Source organism: Centruroides vittatus, unplaced genomic scaffold, assembly GCF_030686945.1.
Source record: "Centruroides vittatus isolate TY-2023 unplaced genomic scaffold, ASM3068694v2 contig_941, whole genome shotgun sequence".
Lineage (NCBI taxonomy): Eukaryota > Metazoa > Arthropoda > Arachnida > Scorpiones > Buthidae > Centruroides > Centruroides vittatus.
This window is the reverse complement of record NW_027122625.1, coordinates 2757768-2765735: the sequence shown is the minus strand read 5'-3', so window position 1 is coordinate 2765735 and position 7968 is coordinate 2757768.

The following is a 7968-nucleotide window of genomic DNA, read 5'->3' as shown; positions in this document are numbered from 1 at the left end:
GATGGCAGAATAAATTAAACTAAAGAGATGACAAAAAGTAATTTTTTTATCATCCCTTTAGTTTAATTTATTTTTATTAGCCTTTAAGTTACTAACCTAGTTTTAAGACAGCAAGGGGTTTTTAATATTTTTACCCCTTGTTATACTTTACACCCAATTGCTAAATTAAATGTCTGAAAGTTTTAATTTTAATCACTATATTTTATATTATATTTTTTTCTTTTCTATTAGTCGACAAACAATATTATAACATTTATTCTCTTCAATTAATCTGTTGTACAAATGTTTCTGTAATTGTGTTTAATAATTTACATAATGTTGTTATACAACCTGTCAGAAAAGTACAACTTCACAACAAACAGACTATAGTCTAGAACTAATCTGAAAACTATGTTTTATCTAATTTGAACAGGGTTAATTAATACCATTTAAATAATGCATACTTCAAATATTTTGAAATAAGTGTAAAATAGTAAACCAGTTTATATACTAAATTCTTGTTTTCATCAAACATAAAATATTTAAAATAGATATCTGTTAGTAATACGATACTGTATTTTCTGATTTCACTGAAACTGATACTTTAAGCAATGGCGACTGCAGCGATCCAAAATTGCGACTGCCCCGATCTATCATCGTATCCTGTCTTAAACTTGTGTTAATAGACGTTGCAACAAAAACGAGTACAAACAATTAACGAAACGTTGTGTCATTATTTACTTTCTAGCCAACTTTCTATTTCGATATGGCAGCGGCAATTCGAAATATAACGAATTCGAATGTGTTGAACGTTACGCAGAAAAATATTTCGTTTCCTACGTTTTGCAATGTTTTGCTAAAAAAATTTCTACAAACAATATTAAAATATAAAAAAAAATAACATTAAATTTCAGACAAACGATCTATTTCAAGATGGCGGCGGACATTCGAAATATAACGAATTCGTATTTCTCGAACGTTACGCTGAAAAATATTTCGTTTCTTACGTTTCGCAATGTTTCGCTAAAAAAATTTTCACAAGAGGTATGAAAGTAAAGACAAAAATAACATTAAATTTCAGACAAACGATCTATTTCAAGATGGCGGCGGCAATTCGAGATATAACGAATTCGAATCTGTCGAACGTTACGATGAAAAATGTTTTTATTTCTTACGTTATGCAATGTTCTGCCGAAGAAATTTTCACAGAGAATTTCAACATAAACGAAAAAAATAACATTTAATTATAAGTTAACGATTTATTTCAAGATGGCGGCGGCCATTCGAAATATAACAAATTCAAATCTGTCGAACGTTACGATTATAAATATTTTGTTTCTTACGTTATGCAATGTTCTGCCAATAAAATTTCTACAAGAAATATCAAAATAAAATCGAAAATAATATTTAATTTAAAGCCAACGATTTATTACAAGATGGCGGCGGTAATTGGAAATATAATAAATTCGAATCTGTCGAACGTTACGATAAAAAATATTTCGTTTCTTACGTTACGCAATGTTTCGCTATAAAAATTTCTACAAGAAATTTTAAAATAATCAAAAAATAGCATTAAATTTTTAGCCAATGATATATTTCAAGATTGCGACGTCCATTCAAACTATTATAAATTCGAATCTGTCTAACGTTACGATAAAAATATGAACTTCTGTTTATAGACGTTGCAATGAAAAGAGTACAAACAATTAACAAAACGTTGTGTCATTATTTAATTTCTAGCCAACTTACTATTTCAATTTGGCGGCGGCCATTTCAAATATAACAAATTCGTACCTGCCAAACGTTACGATAATAAATCATTCGTTAGTTTGGTTACACAATGTTTCGCTAAAAAATTTCTACAAGAAATATCAAAATTATGAAAAAAATAACTTTTAAACGTGAACGATGTACAGAAAGTTGATCTACAAAACATCTGAAGTAGCAACACACGTTTCAATGGTCACGGCCTAACTTTAAAAAGCAATAGCCTTGCAGTTTTCAAGCAACATACTAACGTGCTTTTCGCTTCGTAAACTATTCAAGCAACTGCTTAAAAACGATAAGATATATCATGAAATAATTTTTATAAATGATATGTATACAGCCCTGACGTCGAGCTCATTGATTTTGATCAAACTCGTTTAGATTATATTGCATCCCCAACGACTGACATGTATTAAGTGTGAAATGCAATGCCATAAACTAAAAGTTGAAAATCGGACAATCACTTAAAACCCTCAAACTGTCTCAAACTGATTTGGACTATTCCAAATCAGTTTTAAATATTGAAATTTATCTTTAAATGGATATTTTTATTCTAGTTCTGTGCTCTTATTCAACTTGAAGAACCTTATGATTACCCAACGAGAAATTTCTATATCGGTAATTCTATTTTTATCAAAATATTTGTACAGTATATTTTGTAGTCTGTCAAAATATTACTCACATTCATATCCGAAGCAATTATTCTCAAGAAATGAAGCAAAAAATCGCTAAAGTTTCTTTCTCATCCGAAAATCGCCCACTTCCCAAAGAAAGTGAAACAATGGAAAAATGTATTGTTGCTGATATTGTTGCGTTTCGCGAGACGATCAAGCCGATTTAGTAAAAATATTTGATTATTTTTAATTCGGTGCATATTTATTCATTTATTTCCGTTTTTATAATTTTAACTATTTAAAAGCTCATTTTGCCATGTCGAAACATAAAAGGAAAAAGCTTTTTACATGCTATATAAAGTAAACTTTTTAAAGTACTTGCAAGAGATAATAACTTACCTTATTTAGGAAATTTCTCATGCACATATTTAATTATTATTATAAAAAAAGAAATAAATATATTTATAGAAATATATTAAACACTAGGAAAGATATAGAAATATCTATTTAAACTTTATCGATTATTTTATTTTATAATAAAAAGATCATTTAGCAACACAATTATTTATTAGAATATGCAATTTTAAGTATGTTACATTACACTCAATTATAATGAAATATTACTTTAACAACACCCCTCACGGTAACACACATGGTTCCAACAACAACAACACAGTCGTCGCATTCATCCACCCACTTTCCATTCATACGCTCTGTGAATTACACAATTGACAACACGAACACTCTTCCCAAAATCCAACCTCTGGGTTGGATTTTGGGAAGTCCCGAGAACTGATAACATTATTCGACCGATTGTCGAATGATGGCAAAAGAGGCTCTGGTGCTAAGATTGTTTCTGATTAAGACCTTTAATACCAGAAACTGTTGTTAAAATTACAATTTCAATCTTCAGAATGCCACTTGTGTCTACTTTTTGATGTTGTTTATAGAATTCTCTCTTGGAAGAAAATATAATAAATGTAAGAAATCCTAACACATTTTTTCTGTTTGCTAACAAACAAATAGAATTATGTATATATGTTACCGGCCAAACCCGATTTCAGGCCAAACTAGTTTGTCCTAGTTGAACTGATTTAGAATTATTATTCAAGTATATTAATGGTTAAAATAAAAGGCAATCAATTAGATCAGTGTTTCTCAACGGGGGCGATATCGCCCCCATGTGGGCGATTTTCTATGTTGGGGGAGGGGCGATTAGTAACAATTTATATTTTGGGGGCGAAAAATTTTTCTGGGAGATATTGTAAAACATTATATTAAGAATAATTAGATATTTTATTCGTTATATCGTACAATAATTAAACAAATAACATTATACTAGTCACTAGTCTATTCAATGTAATACAAATTTGGCGTTAGTCTCGGCTCTCGGCATCGGAATTTTGAAGCTTGCAGCGAGAATTCACAGCAAATAATGCTGTCATTGCATTTTTTTCGAAGTGAAGGGGGGCGATACTACGTAATGGTTTTATCGAAGGGGGCGACGATTCGTTAGAGGTTGAGAAACACTGAATTAGATGAACAATATTTATTCAAACATAGTCTACTTAATTTAACCCCTTTATTCCCGTGTTAATTTCATTTAATTGAAATTAATGATTAAGAATAATTAAAAATAATTAAAAAATAATAAAAACGAAAAAAAAAACGAAAGAAATGTGTTAATTTTGAAGAAAAAGCTTCAAAGTACAATATCCTTTGTCTCGCCTTTCCGCGAAATCTGACACCGATGAGTCATTGTTTACACAGCTGGATGACCTTGAGAACAGCTGGTGTCGTCTTTCGCGGGACATTCTCATGAAACTCTCAGGAGGAAAAGGGTAAAAAGTAGGGTGAATACTAGATGGCGGTATATTTCTAAATATTTTTTTAAAATTACGATTTTAATTGAAATTTCCGACTCCCCGACTTAATTAAACGTATATATAATAAAACCTATTAATTAAAAAAATTAAAAAACTATTGGATGTTGTTTTTGACAATCAGAAAATAGCTTTAAATAACTTTACCGAAGTAAAATCGGCCCACTAGAACTTTAGAACGATGAATGAAGAAGTTCCATAAAAAAATCCCATAAAAAAACAATTAAGCGTTAATCGCGCGTCATTAAAGGTTCATTAAAATCGCAATAAAATTTTTTCGCGCGAGTAAAAATTTTTCAAAAAATTTGGGGACTTAGAAAACATTCCAAAAATCAAAAAAATTTTTTTCGGGGCTCAAAGTACCGTTTTTTGTAACGCTATGTAACTTGCCCGAGTTATCTCGGGTCTGGACGTCTATGTACGTCAATGGGCGTGAAGGGTTAATGCTTTATATTATAATAAATAAAAAATACGAGTGAGATAAAAATGACATAAAAAATGGAAGGCAATGAGATATCAGTTAAAACACTATCACAACAATTCTGTAATGTATTAAGTAATTAGCAAATAAGCCCGGCGTTGCTCAGGCAAAACGTAACGATAGCAAAGATTAAGATTATTACATTATAGCCAATCTTACCCGTTTTCACAGAATGCAAGGATTAGGTCCCCTGTTTCCAGACTAATTAGAGAATTTTTAGATGGGTTTAAAAATATGTTCGATTTCCAGCAAAACCGCATCTTCACTTGTGAATCTTGCACGCTGCTTTCTCTTAACACTTCCATTGTTAACTTAAGGAATGCACTTTTTTCATTCCCACGTGGTACCCTACTAAAATGCAGTTAAAAATAAAAAAAACTGCATCTAAAATAATAGTACAGTAGAAGCCGAGTTCTTTAGGATAAGCCTTAATCTTTTCCCTCTCCCCCGCGGGGGAATTTCGAAAAATCCCTTCTTAGTGTACATGTACGTTCTCGTGACGTATTTAACTGTGTACCAAATTTAAACTTTCAACTCCTATTTGTTTGGGCTCTGCGCTTATTATTATTATCATCAACCCATCTCGATTATATTATAAGATTTGCATAGAATAAAGTGAATTGATGGGATAAGACCAGAAGTGGATCTACATAGGGACTAATAGGGCTTAAGTTCTGGGCCCCAAGTGTCTAGGGCACACAAAAATTGAATTATTATTATAAATTTTTAATACTTTTTCATTAACAATAAGCACTTATCGTATAGTAAAAAAATATATATAATGTAATAAATATACTACAAGCCAATCAATGCCGTGTGTTATCGGGCTAGAAAACGGCTAAAATACTAATAAATTATGAAACAATTTGGTACTAGAGAGGATTTAAAATTATAATTATTAAATAATTTAGAACTACTGGAAGAAAAGAATGGGCCCGAGCAAGACCCGAACTTGCAACTCTTGCTTACCGTGCAGATGCGTTGCAACACTACCCGGGAGTTGTGGGTTCGAGTTCCGCTTAGGGCCTCTAGTGCCAAATTGTTTCATAATTTATTATTATAGCCGTTTTCTAGCCCGATAACCTACAGCATTGACTGGCTTGTAGTTTAAAATGAATATCGGGTTTCAATGTTGTTGTTTGTTTATAATAAATGTACAACTCTGAATTTGATGTTATTAAAAATGAATTTTAAACCCAATTTAAAGATTCGTAATCTAACAAAAAATGGGGCCCCTATAATCCCTATGCCCCGAAAACCTAGATTCGCCCCTGCCTGGGATTTAGAACTTGAGAGTCAATTCTTGAAGATTTTACCTCGTGTTGCGTTGACTTATCCTATACAACAATACACGTGCAGAGGTGGATCTACGGGGTTGTGCTGCTCCCTTCTTCTGGAGTTTTTTTTCGAGCAAAGGGAGCTTCGACGTGACGTCAGACAAGATCGCATTGCCGGTTTTCTAGCTTTCTGACATCATCGTTGACATTTGACAGAATAACCAATGGACATTTTACTTATGCGTGTACTGTTTACGAAATAATGATATGTAAATATAGCGACAATGAACATGTTAATTGCGACTCAGAGTATACTTTGTTTGCTTTATTAGCAACTATTCAAAAAATTTAAAAACCAATGGGATCGGTAAAATTTCAATTCTAAAAAACTTTAAATTAAAATCCAAGTAAAAAGCTACTCTTTAAAATCCGACTTCGAGTGAGTTAAAAAGACAAAAAAAGGACGAAAAAATGCTATACTTTCATAATTTTATTAGTTCTATTTCCCAAATGCATTTCGCAACGCCTCACCAGTGGGTAGTTGAGTCTTGGTAACCTCCGTACCTTTTATGCTGGATGATGTTTTCCCAGCATGCATCTATCTGCATACCGTCATTCAGATTGATTAAATTTGCATATTCTTTCATACAAAAATGTTCTATTATTCTACGTTTTAAACAATCTTCTTCTTTATAAAGTATTTTTATATTATTTCTATCTATGTTACAAAAATTATTTTTATGATGTAGGTACCACGGCGATTCTTCTCTTTTTAATCTTATTGCTGCCTCGTGCTCTTTTAAACGTACTTCTAACTTCCTTCCGGTTTCTCCGACGTAAGACTTCGTTTGTGGACAAGTACAAGATAATTTACAAATTACACCTGCAACATCAAGTTTGTTTAACATATTGGCATCATCTTTGTTTATGACATTAACTATATTCGACAATTTGTTCTTTTGTTTTGCCACGATACATATAAAATACTGTTTAAAAATTAATTTATATCTCTCATAAAGTTTATGTACATACGGAAATTTAACATATATAATATTATCAATATGATTCTTTACATTATATCTGTAATTTACAAATTGATTGTACCACTTACATAATAAATTCTTTGGATAATCATTCAATAAATATTTTTTAAAAAGTTGTTTTATTTCTTTATCTATGTCTTCTTGTAAGGATGTCCTATTCACTATTTTTTTGAGGTCCATAGTAAAGACGTTTTTCTTGGTTTCTACGGGACAATATGATTTGTAATTAATAGTCTTTTTTGTATTACATAATTTTTCGTACTTACGGAATAGCAATCGGTTTTCCTTTCTCAATATAGTAATATCCAAATAATTTAATTCCTGATTTTGTTCTTCTTCACTGGTGAACTTTAAGTTGTTACTCAAACTGTTTGCATAGCTTTCAATATCTTGGGGTGAAGTTATTTGTGAGTCATATATAATTAATATATCATCAACGTAACGTGCGTAGTACTCTATACCTGGAGCCTGTGATATATTTTCATCAATCGGTATCATGCAGATATCAGCCAGTTTTGGTCCGACGACCGATCCCATAGAGATTCCATTCTTTTGTCGGTAAAAGTCTGTGTAAATTTTAAAATAATTATTTTTAAATATAAATTCAATAAAGATTAAAATGTGCTCAGGTATATTATATCTATTTATGGTTTCTTTAATCATTTCTAGTGTTATCGATGGATACATGGATTTGTTATCTAAACTCATAAGACAATGACTTTTTTTAATTTTACCTTTTAGTAGTCCATTAATTAATTCATCTGTGTTTTTTATGCTGTAGAGTGATCTATCGATTTTCTGCAAGTAGATTTTCAAGTAATATTCAAGATTATATAAAACTGTTTTTTTAAAATCCACCGATGGTCGACATATATTACCAGGTTTATGAGTCTTAATTCTTAGATTTAATTTTGGATATCGTAT